Source organism: Heterocephalus glaber, unplaced genomic scaffold (assembly GCF_053883595.1).
Source record: "Heterocephalus glaber isolate CG9 unplaced genomic scaffold, H.glaber_assembly_v1.0 deba00001457, whole genome shotgun sequence".
Taxonomy (NCBI): domain Eukaryota; kingdom Metazoa; phylum Chordata; class Mammalia; order Rodentia; family Bathyergidae; genus Heterocephalus; species Heterocephalus glaber.
The window spans coordinates 38,927,110-38,950,149 of NW_028258305.1; the positions used below are offsets into that span (position 1 = coordinate 38,927,110).

General features: G+C 40.8%; 1 protein-coding gene and 1 pseudogene across 1 annotated transcript in view; one reads left to right on the forward strand and one right to left on the reverse strand.

The window, feature by feature from the left end:
• The window catches only part of Clip4 (CAP-Gly domain containing linker protein family member 4), a 131,169-nt gene that overhangs the window by 98,818 nt on the left and 9,311 nt on the right, over positions 1-23,040 (reverse strand). The window lies entirely within an intron of this gene.
• On the forward strand, positions 2,794-5,463 carry LOC101700480 (FACT complex subunit SSRP1 pseudogene; annotated as a pseudogene).

The following is a 23,040-nucleotide window of genomic DNA, read 5'->3' on the forward strand; positions in this document are numbered from 1 at the left end:
GAATACTGAGGTTGTAGTTTAGAAAAAACAACTGATACATTAACATCATTTGTCTTATAAGAAAAACAAATAGGCTGGGGATGTGGCTCAATGGCGCCATGCCTTCCTGGCAAGTTCAAGGTGCTGAGTTTGATCCCTGGTACAGAAAGCGAGAGAGAGACAGAGAGAGAGAGACAGAGAGAGAGAGAAAAAGAGAGAGAGAGAGAGAACACGTGCCATAGGCTCGCCACCACCGGAGTGTCTTTGTAGGCAAATCCAGTGACATTATGAAATGTATGTGCCTCTACTGCAAGGGCACCTGTCATGCTCACATCTTAGCTGTATCTAAGACTGGCCACCCCCAAGCACACTGATCCACACAGTCCTCAGCTCTGCAACCAAAAGAGGCCCAAGAGAAGAGGTTTGGTCAGTGAGGAAGGCATCTACTCCCACTTGTCAAGTAATTCTCAAAATCAGTAAATTCCACTAAATAGTCCCCTGTCCTTAAGGACTTTATAACATAAAGGGGAACAAAATGAAAACTCTAAAGGCTGGGAAGTGGGGCAGAATCCCAGGCTTTGAAGTTAAATATAAAAAATTTGCCCAGAACTGAGAAGGTTCATAGGGTGTATAACTCTAGGTTTTAAAAAACAGAACAGTACCAAGGGAACCAGAAAAAGTTAGTCTCTCTATAGACAAATCAAATTTTAAGTTCTTAATTAGCTTTGGGAGAATGGACAAAATAAAATTAAATAACTTCTCAAAGATTCAGCTCTCTCATTTATAAAATGGGTATCATGTAGTTCCAACTTTATCGCATTACTTTAAGAATTCAATTAACTACTATATAAAAAGCACTTCACACAGTGCCTGATATTGAATATTTGTTCGATAACAGTTGATACTGTATATTTAATTAATAAGTTCAAGATAGCATAAATTGAAAGACTGAATTAAGTGTTTTAGGAACTAAAAATGGAGATAAGAGAAAGTTGAACCATTAAGAATAGATTCCATAGAGGTATAAAATCTGGATTGCTCAATTTAGCTTCAATTTCATACAAATAAGTGGTATTTTAGTATGTCTTATATTGTTAAAGCTTTATTTTTTGTCTGTCTGAAATTTAAATGTAACCTGATATTTTTATGTGCACAAAATGGCAATTGTACATAGAGAAGGTAGAACTTAAATTGTTCTTTAGAGGAAGAGGAAAGAGTAAAATCCCAGACAGAGAAATAAACACGGACAATATCAGACTAAAGAGAGGGGGAATAAGTGGAACAGTCTTATGAGGCTTAAGAAGAGATCCAGGCCAAAGAGTCTAGATTGCCCTGAGTTCGATCCCTGGTACTGGAAAAGAGAAAAATAAGAGTCCAGATTTGATCCAGAATGTGTGGGAGAGTTATAGCCAAAATGCTGTTGTCCTGTGATAGGGAGAGATAATTGTGAAGAATAACGACTAAGACTTCATGAAGAAAAGAATAGATCCAAGCTGACTCTAGTACTCGTTAGTCTGTCTTTTGTGGTACTGGGGATTGAACCCAGGGCCTTCACACTGAACTACATTCCTAGCCCTGGGCCTTTTAATTTTGAATCAGAGCTTTGTGCTAAGTTGCTAAGTTACTGAAGCTGGCCTTGAACTTGCCCGAGCCTCAGCTTGCCAGAGCTCTGAGACTATAGGCATGCACAGCCATGCCCAGTGGAACTGCAATGTTTTGAACTCAGTCACTACAAGATAGATGATAGCTGGGGAGATCAAGTTTGTGGCTGCCCTTAGGATCAAATGGAAGTGGGGACAAAAGAGTTGGGAAAGATTAGGAAGAAAGGTAATGTTTGGGGGGAAAGAGTGATCAAAGTTGAAATATTAGTGTATTCTTTCACTGTCAGAATTTGAGTCCCCGCAGTCTTATTATTACTGATCTGAATAAGCAATTAAATACAAATCTGGAGAGACTTCTGGAAGAAAGTTAACTAAGACCAAGAGGGAAAAATTAGGCATTTATTGTCCTCCTTACTCTTCCTGTAGTAGTGAGATGATATTAAAGCAATGAGATTCATTCAGTTCCCTCATTGCTTCCTCCCCCTACAAAACTCCACAAGGTTCTCTTGCCCAACAGAAATGACAAAAGCTCTCCAAAGACAGTGACTTCAATGCAGGCAAAGAGCCTGGAGAACTCAGGGCAACTCCCCATGGGGTCTGTGTCACAATTTTGTTCTTCCAAATTGGTTGCTTCCTTTTTCATATGTATACACAAAATTCTAGTCTCGTAAATGAAAAAACGATGCCCCCCAAACGGTAACTTCTTCCCCAAAAGGACAATTTTTCTCCTTAGAAATACACCCTGGCATGAGCCTTTCATTATGATTCAAAGAAGCCAAACGTGCAGAGTATCTGCCTAGAGAGATGTGTGAAACCAAAACTCAAAGGGCTTATAAGAACCAGACCAAAAAGATCTGATTAGAAATCCAAATCTAAGCACTTGATCAACTTCCGATTACTCACACCAACATTCAAAATCTCTGGCTGATGTGATAAAATTCATCCCATCAATATTCCTGCCTCAAAATCTTTGTGCATGAGTCGTTCTGCTTACACTTTGCCTATCACCTACCTGAACCTGTCCAAATCCCACCACCCTCCCAGAGCCTTCCTAGCTCTCATTTTCTTTACTATTACTAAAACTACACTAATCTCTCCCCTTTGCTAAGAGAGGACGCCTGCTAAAACCCAATCGTCCATGCGCGACTTCCACTTCCGGTATATGACCCTTTAGCAAGACGCTAGGCTGCGCAGGCGCGGGGAAAACTTCTCCGCACCCCTTCCCATCCTCCGTGTGCCCCACGCGCCTACCTCCGCCTGGCAGTTGGACAGCCACGGGTTGAAAAGATTATCAGCTGGCTGAGCATCCACACACCCACTCAGGAGGTGGAGCCTGGCTCCTGGCCACCACTTGTAAGTCAACATGGCAGAAATGCTGGAGTTCAATGACATCTATCAGGAGGTGAAAGGCTCCATGAAGAAGGGTCATCTAAAATTGAACCACCAGGATATCATCTTCAGGAGCAGCAAGACGGGCAAAGTGAATAACATTCAGGCCTGGGAGCTGACGGAAGGTATCTGGCGACGGGTAGCTCTGGGCCATGGACTTAAACTGCTCACAAGGAATGGCCATGTCTACAAGTATGATGGCTTCCAAGAATCAGTGTTTCAGAAACTCTCTGATTTCTTCAAAACTCACTATCACCTTGAGCTCATGGAGAAGGACCTGTGTGTGAAGGGCTGGAACTGGGGAACAGTAAAGTTTGGTGGGCAACTGCTCTCCTTTGACATTGGTGACCAGCCTGTCTTCGAGATACCCCTCAGCAGTGTGTCCCAGTGCACCACCAGCAAGAATGAAGTGACCCTGGAGTTTCACCAAAATGATAATCCAGAGGTCTCCCTCGTGGAGATGCACTTCTATGTCCCTCCCTCCCAGGAGGAAGGTGTGGACCTGGTGGAGGCCTTCGCCCAGAATGTGCTGTCAAAAGCAGATGCAATCCGGGCCACTGTAGATGCCATCTGCATCTTCCAGGAGCTGCAGTGCCTAACTCCTCGGGGTCGTTATGACATTCGCATCTATCCCACCTTCCTGCACTTGCACGGCAAGACCTTCGACTATAAGATCCCTTACTGCACCATGCTGCACCTCTTCCTGCTACCCCGCAAGGACCAGCGCCAGATGTTCTTTGTGATCAGTCTGGACCCCCCTATCAAGCAGGGCCAGACTTGTTACCACTTCCTCATCCTCCTCTTCTCCAAGGATGAGGACATCTCCTTGACTCTCAACATGAATGAGGAGTTAGAGAAGCGCTTTGAGGGACAGCTCACCAAAGACATGTCAGGCTTGCTCTACGAGGTGTTCAGCCAGATCATGAAAGCACTCGTAAACTGCAAGATCACAGTCCCTGGCAACTTCCAAGGGCACTTGGGGGCCCAGTGCATCACCTGCTCCTACAAGGCCGGCTCAGGGTTGCTGTACCCACTGGAGCAGGGCTTCGTCTACATCCACAGGCCACCCCTCCACATCAGCTTCCAGGAGATCACCTTTGTCAGCTTTGCCCATGGTATCGCCACCACTCGCTTTTTTGACTTGGACATTGAGACCGAGCAGGGCACTCGGTACACCTTCAGCAGCATCCAGAAGGAGGAGTATGGGAAGCTGTTTGATTTCATCAGTGCCAAAAAGCTCAACATCAAAAGCCAAGGGTTGAAAGAAGGCAAGAATCTAAGCTACCACAAATACACTGACGCTGACGAAGACCAACACGATGCCTACTTGGAGAAGATGAAGGAGGAGGGCAAGATCCGGGAAGAGAATGCCAATGGCAGCAGTGATGACTTGGGAGAGGAAATGGATGAGTCATTCTACCCTGGGGAAGAGGAAGAAGATGTGGCAGAGGAGTTTGACAGCAACGCCTCTGCCAGCTCCTCCAGTAATGAAGGCGAGAGTGACCAGGATGAGAAAGAGCAGAAACGCCTCAAAAAGGCCAAGATGGCCAAGGATCCCAAAGGCCACAAGAAGACTGTGGAGGTGAAGAAGGGTAAAGACCCCAGTGTCCCCGAGCAGCCTTTGTCCGCCTACGTGCTATGGCTGAATGCCAGCCGAGAGATGATCAAGTCAGAGCACCCTGGCATCAGCATCGCGAATCTGTCCAAGAAGGCAGGTGAGATCTGGAAGGGGATGTCCAAAACGATGAAGGAGGAGTGGGGCCACAAGGCTGAGGATGTCAGGTTGGAATATGAAAAAGCTGTGAAAGAATATGAAAGGGGCCTGGGCCGGTCTGCTAAGAAGGACAAGTCAAAGAAGAAGAAAGTCCAAGTAAAGATGGATAAGAAATCCATTTCCTCTCGGGGCTCAGCACCCAAGTCATCATCCAGGCAGCTAGGCAAGAGCCTCAAGAGCAAGGAATTTATGTTCAGGAGAGAACAAGAACAAAAAGAAGAGGTGGCAGAGTGAGAACTCTGAAGAAGAGGAGCTGGCCGGTACCCCTTCCTTTTCAGAGCACTCAGCATCAAGATCTGCTGGGCAGAGGAAAGCTCTTGGGACTTGCCCTGTCTCACTTCCAGGCTCCCACTCATCCTTTGGTACCAGTTTCTCCTCATATGATACATAATCCTGGAATTCTGTGCCTTCCGAGCATGCTGTCCTGGTGGCATGCATATCTCTGGGGCAGCAAGGAGGCTTCTTGATTCTTCTGCCTCCCAAAGATAGCTCCTTGTAACGGGCAGAGAGTGGATGGGAGGCCAGGCAGCGTGGCATCCAAACAACCTGGTCTTCTTCTCCCAACCAGAAGGATATGGCTGCTGCTTGTCCTGTTCACATGGCTGCAGTAGGGGTCAGGTGAGGGCAAGCCTGTGGTTACTGTGGGGCCTGTTTTACTGTTTATTTTGTGTTTCTGGTCTTTGAAACAAATATTTAATAAAGGGAACTAACTTTAGAATACCTCAAAATTTTGTACATTATTTTGTGTTAGTTGCCGATATAGAAGAATTGTGTCCTGGCTCCTTAGTGAGAATGTAAACTCCATGAAGACAAGGAACATGCTTGTACATGCCTAACAGCATTCAGTATGTCCTTGCTGTGTTAACCTTGAAATTTAAAGTGGTAGCCAATGTATCACACTGGTGTAAGATACTAATAGAGAAGCTGTGAGGGAGGGACACATACAAATTCTCTGTACTATCCGCTCAGTTTTCTATAAATTTTAAGTCTGTTACTTTGTAAAACATCTAAAATCTTTCTCAGAATCTTGAGTTCCTCTTTTTAAGAAACAGGAAACAAGAAAAAGGCAAAGAAGTCATTTAGAAAGTGGACAGGTTTACAAAACTTAATTGCTTTCCTACATATCAGCAATGAACAGTTAGAAATTTATTTATTTGGGTTTTTTTTTGAGACAAGAGTCTCACTCTGTTGTGCAGGGTGACCTTGGACTCACTGTATAGCCCAGGTGGACCTCAAACTCACAACAGTCCTCCTGCCTCGCCGCTCAAATGTTAGGATTACAGGCATGTGCCACCATGCCCAGTTTTTAATTTTAAATTTAAAACAACACCATTTACACTATCATAGAAAAAGAAAGAAATACTTGGGTATAAATCTAGGGCCGGGGATTTAGCTCAGTGGTTCCGTCGCCTGCTACGCAAGCACAAAGACCCGAGTTTGAACTCCGATACCAAAAAAAAAATCTAACTGTACAAGTTCTATGTGAGGAAATCTATAAAATTCTGATGAAAAATCAAAGAATAAATGGGGAGATTCCATGTTCATAGATTGGAAGACTCATTATTATTAAGATGCTGGTTCTTTCCCATTTGACTCATTATAATCTCACTCAAAATCCTTCCCAATACTATGTAGATATTGAGGAAGTGATTCTGAAATATATATGAAAAGAGCCAAAGACCAAAATAGCCAACACAAAGTTGAAGAACAAAGCCAGAAAATTGACACTATCAGGCCTAAACATTTACTATAAAACTACAGTAATCAAGAGAAGGTGGCACCCTAAAAGAATAGACAAGTCAAAAGCCCAGAAATATACCCACCTCAGCTTAGACGATGGTTCCTTGACAAATATACCCACACTGTCTAGACAGTGGGTTTTAGTTAATAATAATGCATCAATATATCCACATCAGTATAGACAATTGTTCCTTGACAAAGGAGCAAAGCCAATTCAGTAGAAAAAAGGACTGGGTTTTTTTCCTCCAATAAATGGTGCTAGAACAATAGGACAAACATGCGAAAAAGAAAAAAAAAGACTTCAAACACAGATCTTACTCCCTTTACAAAAATTAATACTAAATGTATCACAGACTGTAATGTAAAATTCAAAACTATAAAATTTCTAGAAGATAGCTATCAAAGGAGAAAATTTAAATGACCTTTGGTTTGGTGGTGACTTTTTAGATGCAACACCAAAGGCAAAATCCTTGAAAAGAAAGAATTGACAAGTTGGATTTCATTAGAAATAAAAATTCCTCCTGTGTAAAAGACCCTGTTGTGTCTGGGAGAAAATCTTGGTAAAACACATATAATAGGAAGTAGGGAGAGAAATCTTTCTCAAAGGGGAAGGGGATCCAGGGGAAGAGAGGAGAAGGAGAGGAATGAAAAAAGGAATTGGGATGTGTTGTGTATCTGTACCAACACCACACAAGAAAGGTAAACATATACTACACATGTGTACTAATAACACATATGACAAAGGACTGTTAACCAGAAATACACCCCAAAATCTTAAAATCCAACAACATGCCCAATATTTAAAATATGCAAAAGATCTGAACTTTACTAAGGAAGCTGTATAGACAGCAAATAAGCACATGAAAAGATGGTCACATCATATGCCATTAGGAAAGTGCAAATTAAGACAAAAATAAATACCATTACATATCAATTAGAATGGCTAAAATTCTAAACACAACAAGCAAATGCTAGTGAAGATGAAGAGCATCATTGCTTGTGGAGGCAATGCAAAATGGTACAGTCACTTTGGAACACAGTTTGGCAGTGTCTTACAAAGCTTAAATATAGTCATACCATATGATCCAGCTACCACACTCCTAGGCATTTGCCCAAGTAATTCGAAAACTTCTGTTCACACAGAAAAAAAAAACCCATATATGAATATTTTAGTAGCTTTATTCATAATCACCAAAAAATTGGAAACAACTAACATGTCCTTTCATAGGTGAATGGATAAACTATAGGAAAATAGAGTATTATTTGGTGATGAAAAGTAATGAGATATTGAGCTACAGAATGACATGGAAAAAGCTTAAATGCACATTGTTAAATGAAAGAAGCCAATATGAAAAGGCTACATATTGTCCGCAGCAGGCTGCTTGAGGTGACTAAGTGCCTTTGGCTATTAGTGGTCATTCCCAGAGGCTCAGCTTTGGAGAGCAAAACAATTCCCATCTTTGCCCAAATTCCAACTATATGACATTCTGGAAAAGGCAAAACAATGAAGGCAATAAAATGGTCAGTAATGGCCAGGGGCTGGGGAAGAAGAAAGGAAGGATAGGTGAAACATATTTTTCTGAGGGCAAGGAAGCTGTTCTGTTTGATACTATAATGGTAGTCAGATGACATTATGCTTTTTCAAAAACTTAAAATGCACAATAGAAGCAGTGAACTATGGGTTTTAGTTAATAATAATGTGTCAGTATCAACTATAACAAGGATAAAAAGTGGATTGTGAGGCATTTTAATACTCCTTTTGGGTGTGTAGCAATGAACTGACTTTTCGATCATGCTATTATGTAGAAAAAGATACATTTCTATAAAATACGTCCAAATTGCCTGACAGTGATGGTGTATATATTCAATTACTGAAACCCACACTCTTTTGACTAAAATAATACTATGCAGAAATGAGTTTCCTCAGAAGTCTGAGTGAGCAGGAGATTCATTTTATAACACTTACCCAAATCATGTGATTGTCTTCTCAGTGTCACCCGGAAGAGGAATTCTCAATCCCTCAGGGGTCTCCCTCAGCAAGAGCACAAATTGTTTAGCGGGTTGGTTGGGAGTGTATGGAAATAGGTGTTTTCATAATGGGCTCCCTGGGGCCCCTATGTGGATTCCAATTACCAAAAGCCAGGTTGGTAATGGCAGGCTTTGGCATGCTTCCCTTGATGGAGTCCTCCTTTGAGGGTCCCAGCCAGCTCCCTAGGGCAACAGTGGATAATAATGACTTGGTCTGTGATGCTATGGATACCGGATTTAAAGGGCCAGAGACTATCAATCATGACCCTTAACCTACCTCTTTGGCTGCCTTGCAGCAGTGGCGCAGGAAGAACCACTAAGAGTTCTGGCCCTTCACTTCATATAGCAAGGAAGACAAGGACATTTCAAGAGATTCTTTCAAAGTCAATGTCAAGTATCAAAGAGCTCAGTGAGTCTGAATTCTCATCCAGGGCCCCCTCCATAAAAGCTTTCCTGAAGCTTTGTCTGGCTTCTTGAGAGGAGTTAAGGAAAAACCATTTCCACAATTGGGCAATGTATCTATAAGACAAAGCGTCATCGTTCATGCTGTAGAATCCTGGATGGTAAGAACTAAGGGTAGAGCAGGCTGCTTGAGGTGACTAAATGCCTCTGGCTATTGGTGGTCATTCCCAGAGGCTCAGCTTTGGAGAGCAAAACAATTCCCACGTTTGCCCGAATTACCACACCACCCAGGACTAGGTTTCAGGGCTTTCTCTGACCAATGAGAGACATGGTTTGTGTGTTTTGAAGCGGTGCTGTCTGACAGGCTCTTAGGAATAGAGCAGAGTAATAGACATCACTGGGTCTTTGCTGGATTTCTCTTCTGCAAACAGATCACTTCATGTTCAAGGCAAGAACTGTGCCCCAATGCCAGGCCCAGAGCTTCTCAGTATGCAGCAAGTCTTTGAAAAGACAATGGTAACTATTCCCTTGAAATCCCCTGCAGTGGCAGTTTTGTCTCCGCACTATAAAAGTGATTCTGACACACAAGACGTAGTTCAAGGCTCTGGCTTCTTAATATATCGTGAGGCTTTTGGACCCAATTGTCATTGCAGTGTCTAGAAGGAAGCTGCTCTGAATAAAAGCAAACAAACAAAATCCTCCAGTTAAAGGAGGATTAGAGTGGGATTAGATGGGTGTGGTATTGCACACCTGTAATCCTAGCACACGAGAGGCTGAGGCAGGAGGATCACTTCAAGTTTGAGGCCAGACTGGGCTACATTGTAAATTCAAGACCAGCCTGGACTGCACAGTGAGACCCTGTCTCAAAAAACCAGAATAAATAAATAAAAAATAAATAAAGTTGACCTAATGGCAGAAGGAACATTGAAAAACTGAAGAAATGTATCTCTGTCAAGCATATCAAGGTGAAGGAAGACTCAGAGCTTCTGGAACTTTCTCCAAACAAGAAAACATTGGCCAGGAGCTGGAGAGATCACAATTTCTAAGGAAATAACACTGCTGGCTGCATGAACAGAGGCTGAACATGTCAAATGACTTCTTTCTTCCCAGGCAAGAGATTAGGGTGTGGCAAAGTGGCCAGGCAAATGGGTGTGAATCACAGATATTCAGTATATGTGCAGGAAAACAGTGCTCTTTGATTCTCACTCAAACTCAAGCAGGTTTTTGACATCAGCCTGAGGAGTGGGGAGTACAAAAGATTGCCACCATGAAGCTCTCAGCCCCTGTGTTCTCACAGTGGTTGGCTCTCAGCCTGGAGAGTGTACTTTTTTCCAACTCTAATTGGTCCACACTTGCTCTGCAGAGCGTATTTCATTTCCTACCTTTAATAAATGTAAAACTTGCTATCTAGGGGAAAAGAGCTTGACATACAAATAAGTGAGGCATATAGGACTCCAAATAGCCTTGATCAAAAAAAATCTACACATAGGCATATAATTGTTAAGATTCCAGAAACACAACAGAAGAACAAAGTTCTACAAGCAGTCAGAGAAAAGAAACAAATCACATACAAAGGAAGCCCATCAGAATCACAGCAGGCTTCTCAACACAAACCATCAAGGCAAGAAGAGCTTGGAGTGACATATTCCAAGCCCTAAAAGAAAACAGCCTCCAACACAGATTGATGGACCCTGCAAAACTATCTTTCAAAATGGATGGAGAAATAAGATACTTTCATGACAAAGAGCACCTTAGGAACTTCGTGAATACCAAACCAGCACTCCAAAGGATTTTACACAATATCCTAGGAACAGACATTGAGGATCACAACCCCAGGAAGCAAAGCAGAATGAACCCATCTGGCATGACAAGAAATTAAATGTAAAAGGGGAGAACCCAACAAAAAGAAAAAGTCATGGCAATGACAAGTCAATATATTTCAGTTATAACCATCAATGTTAATGGTCTCAATTCACCAATCAAAAGAAATAGACTGGCAGAATGAGTCAAGAAGCAAAATCCAACAATATGCTGCATACAAGAAACACACTTCATTCAAAAGGAAACTCATAGACTGAAAGTTAAAGGGTGGAAAACAATACTCCATGAGACAGGAACCCCCAAAAAAGCAGGAGTAGCTATCCTCTTTGGAGAGCAAGTAGATTTCAAACCAACACTGATTAAGAGAGACAAAGAAGGACACTACATCCTTGTAAAGGGAAGGATCCAAGAGGAAGAGATGACAATCATAAATATCTATGCACCAAACACTAGTGCACCCAACTATATAAAACAAATACTAACAGACATGAAAAGTCATCTATGCACTAATACAATTGTAGTGGGGGACCTCAACACCCCACTGTCACAAATAGATAGATCAACTAGAGTAAAAAAAAGTAATGAAATACTAGAACTCAATCGAACTCTTGAACAAATGAACTTACCAGATGTTTACAGAGTCTTCCACCCCACAAAATCAGAATACACATTCTTCTCAGCTGCACATGGGTCATTCTCAAAAATAGACCACATACTCACACATAGAACATGTTTAAGTAAGTGCAAAGGAATTGAAGTTATCCCCTGTATATTATCAGACCATAGTGCAATGAAATTGGAGATCCATAGCAAGAGAAACTCAAAAAATTTCATAAACACATGGAAATTGAACAACACACTTCTGAATAACCAAGGGGTCAGAGAGGAAATTAAAGAAGAAATCAGACAGTTCCTTCAATTAAGTGACAATGACAATACAACATATGGGAATCTATGGGACACAATGAAAGCAGTCTTGTGAGGGAAATTCATAGCAGTGAATATGCATATTAGGAAAACAGAATGACCCCAATTAAACAACCTGATGCTGAACCTCAAGCTTCTAGAAAAAGAAGAGCAGGACAACCCCAAAGCTCATACAAGGAAGGAAATTATAAAGATTAGAGGAGAAATCAATTCAATGGAGACTAAGAGAATGATACAAAAACTCAATGAAGCCAAGAGTTGGTTCTTCGAAAGAATCAACAAAAGTGACAAACCTTTAGCCAACCTTGTCAGAAAAAGGAAAGAAAAGGCCCAAATCCATGCAATTAGGAATGAAAAGGGTGAAATGACAACAGACCCAGCAGAAATCCAGAGGATCATCAATACCTACTTCCAGAACCTATGTGCCAATAAGATGGACAACACAGAAGAAATGGACAAATTCCTAGAGACATATGAATTACCAAAGTTGAATGAAGAAGACCTAAAAATTCTGAACAACCCAATATCAACAAATGAAATTGAAAATGTAATTAAAAACTTATCAACTAAGAAAAGCCTGGGCCCTGATGGCTTCACTGCTGAATTCTACAAGACATTTAGAGAGGAACTGCTGCCACTACTGTTGAAACTCTTCAATGAAATTGAAAGGGAAGCAATACTCCCAAATTCATTCCTGGAAGCAAGCATCACCTTGATCCCCAAAGCAGAGAAAGACCCAACCGAAAAAGAGAACTATAGGCCAATCTCACTAATGAACATAGATGCAAAAATCTTTAATAAGATAATGGCAAACAATGCGGAAGATCATCAAGAAGATCATACACCCTGATCAAGTGGGATTCATCCCAGGAATGCAGGGATGGTTCAATATATGCAAATCAATCAATGTAATACACTATATCAATAGAGCCAAGGACAAAAACCATATGATTATCTCCATAGACACAGAAAAAGCATTTGACAAAATCCCACATGCATTTATGATAAAAACCCTACAAAAAATTGGAATAGATGGTCTTTACCTCAAACTGATAGAAGCCATCTATGAAAAACCAACAGCCATTATCATACTAAATGGTCAAAAACTAAATCCTTCACACTCAAATCAGGAACAAGACAAGGATGTCCACTATCACCACTCTTGTTCAATATAGTTCTGGAAACATTAGCCACAGTAATTAGACAAGAGAAAGAAATAAAAGGAATAAAGATAAGTAATGAAGAAGTCAAATTGTCATTATTTGCAGATGACATGATACTCTATATAGAAGACCCCAAGAACTCCACCAAAAGTCTTCTAGACTTAATAACCAAATTCAGTCAAGTAGCTGGTTACAAGGTCAACACACAAAACTCAATAGCTTTCCTCTACACCAATGACAGACTCACTGAGAGAGAAATAGGGCAAATAATTCCTTTCACAATAGCATCCAAAAAACTGAAATACCTAGGAATCATCCTAACGAAAGAAATCAAAGACCTCTTCTCTGAAAACTATGGTACTCTGAAAAGAGAGATTGAAGATGATATCAGAAAATGGACAGACATCCCCTGCTCCTGGATAGGAAGGATTAATATAGCGAAAGTGGCCATACTTCCAAAACTGCTATATAGATTCAATGCAATTCCAATTGAGATCCCAGCAGCATACTTCATAGACCTTGAGAAAACAATCCAAAAATTCATTTGGAACAAGAAGAGACCCAGAATAGCAAAAGCAATTCTAGGTAACAGAGACATGGCAGGGGGTATCACAATCCCCAACCTGCAACTCTACTATAAAGCTACTGTGATAAAAACAGCATGGTACTGGCAAAGAAACAGACCTGAGGACCAGTGGAACAGATTAGAAGATGCAGAAACAACACCAGACACACTCAGCCATCTCATCTTCGATAAAGGAGCCAAACACCCTCACTGGAGGAAAGATAGCCTCTTTAACAAATGGTGCTGGAAAAATTGGGCTTCAGCTTGCCAAAGATTAAAACTAGACCTCTATCTCTCACCATGCACTAAACTAAAATCAAAATGGATTCAAGATCTAAATATTAAAATAGAAACTCTGAACCAGTTGGAACAGAGGTTAGGTAGAACCCTTGAAGACATCGGTGTAGGAAAAGATTTTATGAACAAAACCTCAATTGCCCGTGAACTAGCACAAACAATCAACAAGTGGGATCTCTTCTTATTAAAAGGCTTCTGCACAGCAAGAGAAACCACCAGCAGTGTGAAGAGACAATCCACAATGTGGGAAAAAATCTTCACCTGCTCTTCCTCAGACAAAGGTCTACCATCTCGAATCTATAAAGAACTTAAAAAGATCAGACCTCCCAAATTTAAAGACCCAATCCAAAAATGGGCATCTGAAATGAACAGACATTTCTCAGACAAAGAAGTAGAAATAGCAAATAAATACATGAAAAAATGTTCAACATCACTGGTCATTGGAGAGATGCAAATGAAAGCAATGCTGAGATTCCACTTCACTCCAGAAAGAATGGCTGCTATCGTGAAATCAACCAATAACAAATGCTGGCGGGGCTGTGGGGAAAGAGGAACCCTGCTCCACTGCTGGTGGGAGTGTAGACTGGTGCAACCACTATGGAAATCAGTATGGAGATACCTCAAAGAACTAGGACTGGAAGTCCCATTTGACCCCACTATTCCCCTGCTGGGGATCTTCCCCAAAGAATTAAATGAATCATACCACAGTGATATATGTGCACCCATGTTCATAGCAGCACAGTTTGTGATAGCTATAACTTGGAAACAGCCCAAATGCCCATCAACTGGAGACTGGATAAAGAAAATGTGGTTTTTTTAATAAAATGGAGTACTACTCAGCCATAAAAAATGAGAAATTAGAGACATCTATAGCTAAGTGGATGCATATTGAGGGGATACTCTTAAGTGAAATAAATAGGACACACATGTGTAAATACTGAATAGTTTCTCTGGTGTGAGAAACTGAAAGTGTAAATAAGGACTAAATGTACAATAGGTAATGTGAAATAGGAAGAAAAGGGGCAAAGGGGAAGGAAGTGGGAGGGCTAGGGGAAAGGATAGAAGGGAGTGGGATTAATATGAGAAAATGGAAAAATAGGAACAAAATTTTTGTAAATAGGGAGGACTGGAGGGGTTGAAGGGAGGGCTGGGCAAGGGTGGAAAATAAGAACCAAGAGAGACTATGTAAAGGTGCAAATTTCCAATGATGAATGTCATTATATTGTATACCTAAAATGTACCAATGATTAGAATGAAAAATCGATAATGTAAAATAGGAAGAAAAGGTCCAAAGGGGTAAGGGTAGTGGGAGGGGCAGGGGAAAGGAAAGAAGGGAAAGGAAAAATGATGAGAAATGGAAATAAAGTCTTTTTAAATAGGGAAGAGTGGAGGGCGTGAAGGGAGGGCTAGGAACGGGGAAAAAATAAGAACCAAGATGCATTATGTAAAAGTACAATTCCCAGTGAGAAATGTAATTGTGTTGTATACCTACAATGTACCAATAAAAGAATTTAATACAAAAAAAAAATCTTGCTATCTTTTGCACTTGTCTTAACCAATCCTTTGTTCAGGACACCAAAAAAACTAGAAATAATCTCCAGAAAGAGTCCCAGCCCCTAAAACTCCAATAATATTTCCCTCTTTTCAATCCAAGCATGAATTTTCAGCCATTGTCTACCTATTAAAAACCCATAGCATAGAAGTGCTTTCTTCTGCTCTAAAAAGAACAACTAGCCCCTTAGTATCCAAAAGTTTCTACTGATTATCATTTTTTCACATCCACAGCAATAATCACTATAATGAAGACACTAAGACTTGAAAGATCTAGAAGTACAACCAGAATCATGCACCAAAGACTGGAACTTGCTTACAAGTAGGCATGTCACATAAGAAATCATTAGTCCTTCTCAGTCAAGGCTGCACAGGGGAAACATGCCCTCTGTATCATAGATGTCACCATGGTCCACTCCCCATACTCATGCAGATGGCACGTAACTTTCTATAACTGCCCCAATCCATCAGCCAAGAACACCACAGTAGACTCAGCAAGTCATTAGAGAGGTGTTTAACAAAGGCAATCATTTTCAAGGGTGTGGGTAAAGTTTTCAGAGACCCTCCAAGGAAAAGAGCAACACTCTTGGGCAGTTCATTACTACCCTGGCCTGCAAACCGGGAGAGTGGTTGTTGGAACCCAGAAAGGGTAGCTGTGTAGAAAGGGTTGCCTGACAGGAACTGTGCCCTTCCAGATAGAGCTACAGCCCACCCATGGGGACCAGGATGGGAAGAAGGGGAATTAATATCCCAACTCACTCTTCTTCCTTCCTCTTTGCTCCTTCCTGCCAATGCATTTCAACAACAGGAGCCCTAGTGATGCATCCACAGGGATCTGCTTCCAAGGACAGGAGAGAGCTGGGGACAGAGACGTAGAGAGTGGATCTGCAGGGGCAAAAAGAGATACCCAGCCCCACCTCCAACTTTACATTTTCCTCCTTTTGGCAATAGGGTTATAATCTGGACTGGACTGCCTCGGCTCTGCAAAATATTTTTCTACCTCACAAGACTTGGCTATGCATTCTGATATAAAGGGAACCTTTTGAATAAAAAGTTGAGTGAGCTTCATCATGATTCCTGATGATAAGGCACTGACTGTGTTGACCTTTTAAGCTATTGGTGAGATCCGGTAATAACTTGGAAGAAGAGCACATAATGATTCCTTGTTCTGTTCTTGAGATTTTACTGACACCTGGCTGCCTGTAATTGTTAGAGCCAGTACAAATTTCACAGTCACTGACTTAAGTGTGCAAAAATGTAATTTTCTCTATTCTCCTATAATTGAGTGTAATTTCTGTCTTGAGCCTCCATTCTGCCTCAAAGCAGAGAAAATTTAATCTTGTCACTTTCAGATAAATTCATTCAAATTCAGTCGTGTCTTAGTCAATTCAAGTTTATAATTCAGTCACAACTGAGTTTAAAATTCTTTCCTCTCTTTTTTTCTCCTCTTCCTGTCTTCCCTGGAATTGAATCTGAGCTCCTCAGGGGTTACCTAAGGGCTACCCTTCTTGGTGATAATTTGTTCCATCTGCCTCTAGGCATTACCACGTCAGGCGCTCCCTTGAAAATGACCTGGGTGGCCAGGGATTTAGCTCAGTGGTTTCACCGCCTGCTGAGTGAGCACAAGGACCCGAATTTGATCTCAGGTACCAAAAAAAAAAAAATGACCTGGGTGGGCCATGGTGAATGCACCTCTGTCTTCAACTGGTTCTCACACCTCATCCTTGGCAGACTCCCTGCTGCTGTTTCTTTGCAAAATTTTATCCTATATGGAATCTTTCTGGACAGTGTGAAAGACTTCCTATGCCACGGTGACCTGTGGGGGAACGGCTGGGCAGCTTCCCATCCTCTGCATCTGAACCTAGACGTCATTCCTTCCCTGCCACATCAATGTGACGTGATGCATTTCTTCCAGAGGTTTTCCAGCCTACTCTCTCCCCAGCTTCAGGCTGTGGCCAGGAATTGAGGCACAAGCACCTCCTCTTCTCAGGCCCCTATCGATGAGGCCTTGGGCTCAGAGGTGGGACACAGAGAGCCCACATCCACATGTGACCCTGTGGCTTCTCTCCAAACTCTTCACTCACCCGGATTCTTCTGTCTGCCCCCATCCCCTTCTGGGTCTTTCCTGTCTTACACCTGAGTGGACCCTTTTGTTTTAGAAGTCAAAGTTCCACAGACTTTGCTTCTGGTGCCTCGCTGGACTGCTTCACCCAAAACTGTGGCTGCCAGGATTACGTGGAAAGGTGCCTGAGAGACAGGAGGAAATCTGATGAGCAGAAGGAGACAGAAAAGGGAGATGACAGCCATCTATGATCCAAGGAATGAGGCCTCGGAAGAAATCGACCTTGCCAACATCTTAATCTCAGATTTCCAGAACAGTGGAGACGGAAATCTTGTTTGTAAACTGCCCAGTCTATGCACTGTGTCACAGCAAGCTAATAGAGGTGGTGAGAACATTAGCCTTATTCTTCACAAGCACTGCTCTTGGTCCTGGATCCTCTGAGGTTCGTTGGTCAAACACATGTTTTCAAGATGCCTATTATGGTAGTCTACTGTTTTGGGGTTTTCTGGCCCAAGAATTTAGGGTCATATATCAGCCAGTTCAGTTCCACTTTGAGATTCTTCAAAATGTTAAAAATAATCCCAGAATCCCTTGAGACCACAGTTTACTGTTATCCATGTTGAAATGTATCCAGTGGTGCTCTTTCCAACACAAAGTTCAGTCCAGTCAAATCAAGGCCACCCATCATCTGATATTTTACAAAATATAAATTTAGACTTGCTAAACATGACAACAAAGATATAAAGTATAAAGAAAAAGAACCTACAGAGCCAATTACATAAAATGAAAATTCTGTACCATAATATAGTTTAAAGGCAAAAGGAAAACTTTTTTGAAGGGCTAGTAACACAAGTGACCAGACAAAATGTTGTTATTCTGAAAAGTAGTAAAACAAAGACAAGCATCTTAATTTCTAAAAATGAACAAAGGATATGTGCAGGGAATCTCTGAAAGAAAATATACAAATGACCATCACATATTATTTTTAAGTATATAAACTCTCTAATAAACCAGTAAATACAAATTAATAAGCAATGCCATTTTTCCCCTTTCAAATCATCAGACTATTTATTTATTTATTATTTTTGAGACCAGGTCTTCCTATGCATCCCAGGCTGGCTTTCAACTCATGATGCTCCTGCCTTAGCCTCCCAAGTGCTGGGATTACAGGTGTGTGCTACCACACCAGACTCAGCAAAGATTTCTAAAGGCTAATGGCTAATGCTGACAAGCTTGCAATAAAGTGAATGTTTTTATGCTGCTGGGAATAAAAACTAAAATAATCTTTCTGGAAAGTGATGTCACTATTTGTAGCAAATGCTTTAAAAACATTTGCATTTGGCACTCTTAAGTGTAGGTGCACAAAGTGACATACCTGCAGAGGACAGGCTAGGGAAGGACGGTGGAGTAACCTTAAGTGACAAATCTTGACAAACAGTACCACAGCAAGATGACAAGGTCAACACCAATAGTCATAATTCGGGTTGGTAATACATACCCGTGAGATGATGGGAAGAAAACAGCTCACGGTCTCTCTGCTTTTCCTCCCCCAAATCCATTGCCCCAGTTTAGTCATGAGAAAAACATCAGACAAATCTCAGTTGAGAGATAGCCCACAATAACTTGATTGATACTCCTCAAAATTCCAGATCATCAAAATAAAGGAAAGTCTGAGAAAATGTCATTACCAGGAGATCTGGCCATTAAAGGTAATGTGGTGTCCTGGGTAGGATCCTGGAATAAAAGGGGGCACAGATAAAACCTAAGGAAGTCTGACCAAAGTGTGGGCTTTAGTAAATAATCATGTATCTATATGGACACGTTAATTATAAGAAAAGAGCGAGGTGTCGTGGTGCATTCCTGTAATCCCAGAATTCTGGGAGCCTGGGGCTAGAGGATTTCCAGTGTGAGCCCAGCCTGAGCAATTTATAGACTCAGCAAGTCTCTTTCTCAAAATAAAAAATAAAAAAGACCTGGGGATGTAGCTCAGTATGAAGGTCCTGAGTTCAATCCCTAGTCCCACAAAACAAAACAAAGCAGAATTATTCCAAAATATCATAGTAACATAAGATGTTAATAATAAGGGATCTCCGGTAGCAAAAAAAAAAGATAATAATAATAAGGGAAGCACTGTGGGAGAGAAAAACATATAGGCATTCTGTGCTTGTTTTTTGTTTTGGGGTTTTTTTTCCAAATCTACAACTCTTCTAAAAAGAGTATCACTTTTCTTAATGTTTACATTATTTAGCTAAATAAATTCACATCACAGAATTTATCCTGAGAAAATAATCCCAAATGTGGCAAAAATTTATCTACAGAGATATTTCAGTATTATTTACAATAGATTTAACCTAACTGTTCAGTAATAAGAATCTGACCAAAGAAAATGCCTTTCCTCAAGTCAACAGAATATTATAGCCATTAAAGTTCTGTAAAGCATATTTGATGTGAACATAAATTTATGACATATTAAACTAGGTTACAAATTGTATGTAGAACAAATTCTGTCTGTATTGAGTCCGAAAGAGATAGAATGAGTAGACAGATATAGATAAGAGATTTTTATTTCACCTTGTTTATCTATATGTTCTAAGTTTTTATATGGCATATATTACTATTGTCATGGTGAAATACATATAACATAAAATTTACCATTTTAACCATTTCAAGTGTACATTTCAATGGCATTTAGTACAGGCACAATGTTATAGCATGTCAGTGTTTCATACCCTTTTATGGTTGAATAATTTTCCATTTATTTGTATCTACCACATTTTAGTTATCCATCAGTTGATGAATACTTGGGTTGTTTTCATCTTTATTTTAAATAGTACTGCTGTGAACATTCAAAAACAGAGCTAATCATAGTACTCAGCAATAAAAAGCTATGAATTGTTGATATATACACTGTGACATGAAAGACTCTCAATATTAACTATATTGAGGGAAAAAGTTAACCAAAACATTAAATGCTATATGACTCCATCTATATAAAAGTCTAGACAATGTTTAAATAATATTCAGTCTTGGCTCAAAATTGATGCCACAAAAATGGTTAAAATGGAACCATCTCTTGCTGATACATTTAGTTCAGGACCACATGAGTCAAAATGGAGTTTTTTAAATGTGCTGAACCGCAAGGAGTAGCACCTTAATAAACTAATATTTATTATACCCAATTATATAGGGTATCAGCTTGACCTGTGATATGGCCAGGTCTTTTTTAAAGTGATTTTTGAAGGTGGAACCTAATTTTCTTTCCTAGAGTATAACTGTCTCAAGTTAGTTTGTCTTTGCTGAGACACAATACTGGATACCCACAACTTAAAGGAAGAAAGGATTATTTTGGCTCATAGTTTGTAGAAGTTTCAGTCCATAGTCCACTGGTCCAAAGCAGAGCAGCATGGCAGAGGAGAAACAGCTCATGGCATGGCAGCAGGAAGCAGAGTGATGGAGGGAGGAGGGGAGGAGAGAGACACTTCCAGCCCCTCCTAGTGACCCACCTGTGACCAGGTCTCACCTCCTAGCAGCACATACAGCTCCTGAGCTCATTAACAGATGGATTCACTGATGAGTACAGCACCTCCAGGAGCCAATCACCTTCCAGACACACGAGTCTTCGGGAGAACATTTTAGATATAAACCATAACACTGGCTTAAAATAAAATGTGGAGAAAGCAAAGATGACTTCTAAGATCAGGACATACATAGCAGCCTCCTTCTTGCTTTCTCTTGGACCACTTGCTCCAGGGGAAGCCAGCTTCCATGTTTAAGGGCTCTGGGGAAACCCTATGGAGAGCCCCAAGTCATGAGCAACTGAGGCCTCCTGCAAACAGTTTGCAAGGCATCTACAGCAGCCCTGGGAAGCCTTCAGATGTCTGCATCCCTGGCTGGCATCTGGACTGAAATCTCACAAGAGACCCATAGCCAGAACCACCCAGCTCAGTTGCTCCCAAATTTCTAATCCATAGAAACTGTGAGATAATATCTGATATATTTGGGACAATGCATTATGCAACAACAGAAAACTAATACAGGGAGCCTTAGCTAAGACTGATAGCATCATAGCTAGAATTGCCTGAGGCATAAAACAAAGTATACAACACTGTATTTTAATTAGGGGTATGTGTGTAACAGACATAAAGTATACAACTTAATTGTCCAACTCAAACAAGTTTTACATGTCATTATAACCACCAGCCAGATCAATATATGAACTATTTCCAGCACCCTAAGAAAGCCCTTCATCTCCATAATCAATCAATAGCTGCTTGCAGAGATAATCCCTCTTTTGAGTTCTATAACCCCATAGATTAGTTTTGCCTGTTCTTGAACTCCATATAAGTAGAATGTTTCTGTATTGTACTCTTTTGTGCCTTTCACTTATCATAATTATTTTAAAATTTAACCAAGTTGTTATGTTTCAGTAGTTTGTTCTTTTTATGGTGGGGGAGTATTCCATTGTATAATTATATTGTTGATTTCCTTATTGATAGACATTTAGATTATTTCTAAATTGAGAATAGTATGAATAGAGTTACCATGAATATTCTTGTACCAGTCTCTTTGAGGTGTATGATTTACTCTTAGAGTGGAATTGATGGGTCCTAAGGTGTATGTATTGATGTCAGTTTTCCAAAGTAATACCACTTTACATTTCCACCCAAAGAGGTCTTTTTCCATTTGAAACAAGCCCAGTTTAAAAAGAAAAAAAAAGTTGGTCTTAATGAAAAAATGAATGGCAATATATAAACACCTTATTTTGAATTATTTGTAGTAGTCCTGAAACCAGTCTAAAAGGTACAGAGCTCTCTGGCAGCTGATCCTCTAGGCAAATACTTTGATTCTAATCATTGGTTTAGAAATAATTTTAGTACTTAGATCAAAGGATTTTACAAAGATAATTCAAGCAGAGGCCCAAATCCCAAGAGCAGAAGAATTTACATAAGGCATCCTTCAGATGAGCTTTCATTCTGTTCCATGCAAGACCCGGAGGGGGAGAACAGACTCGGCACATAGCGTCCCTGTTTACCAGCCAGCCCAGCATGGTGACAAATGAAACAACAGCTTGATGCTTAACATTGTTCCCCCCCAGGCACTGATTCAGCTTGGGTTTCCCCTGAGTTCTGCTTCACATAAACAGATCGGGGAACTTTATTAATGATGCACTCTGGGGCATTGGGCTGTGACCAGCATCAGGCTCCGCACACAGCCCCAGTAGTCAGTCTCCAGCTTGCCCACAGCACAGGAGATGGCTCTAAATCCTCCTGTCTCTGAGACATACTGACACCCACAGTGTTATGATTACCGCTGTACAGAACTCCAGAGGGAAAACGAAGAGCATAAAGCCAGAATATTAACTCCGATCTCGACACCTTCAGATCTCAGCAATGCTCAAGACAGTATTTTTTTCTATTAGGAATATTCAACACTGGCAACAAACCAGATGTCCAAAAGTTGGAAATGGTTAAATAAAAGCCTTTTTCAGACTTGGGGAATCACTGTGCTTAACAGCAGAGTAATTACACATTGAAGCCTTCGTCAGGGTCAATCTGACCAGACACGGGATGACAAATGAACAAGCAAGCCAAATTTAGAGGACTCCGAGATCAATAATTGAAAATTATCTCCAGATAATTCAGGGAAGGACCAGGGTTTGCTTTAGCTTCTGGGGGGAAAGGAGTAAGAACAAATTGTTTAACGCCTATCCTGTTCAGGTACCAAGTAAAGCACTTGCCAAA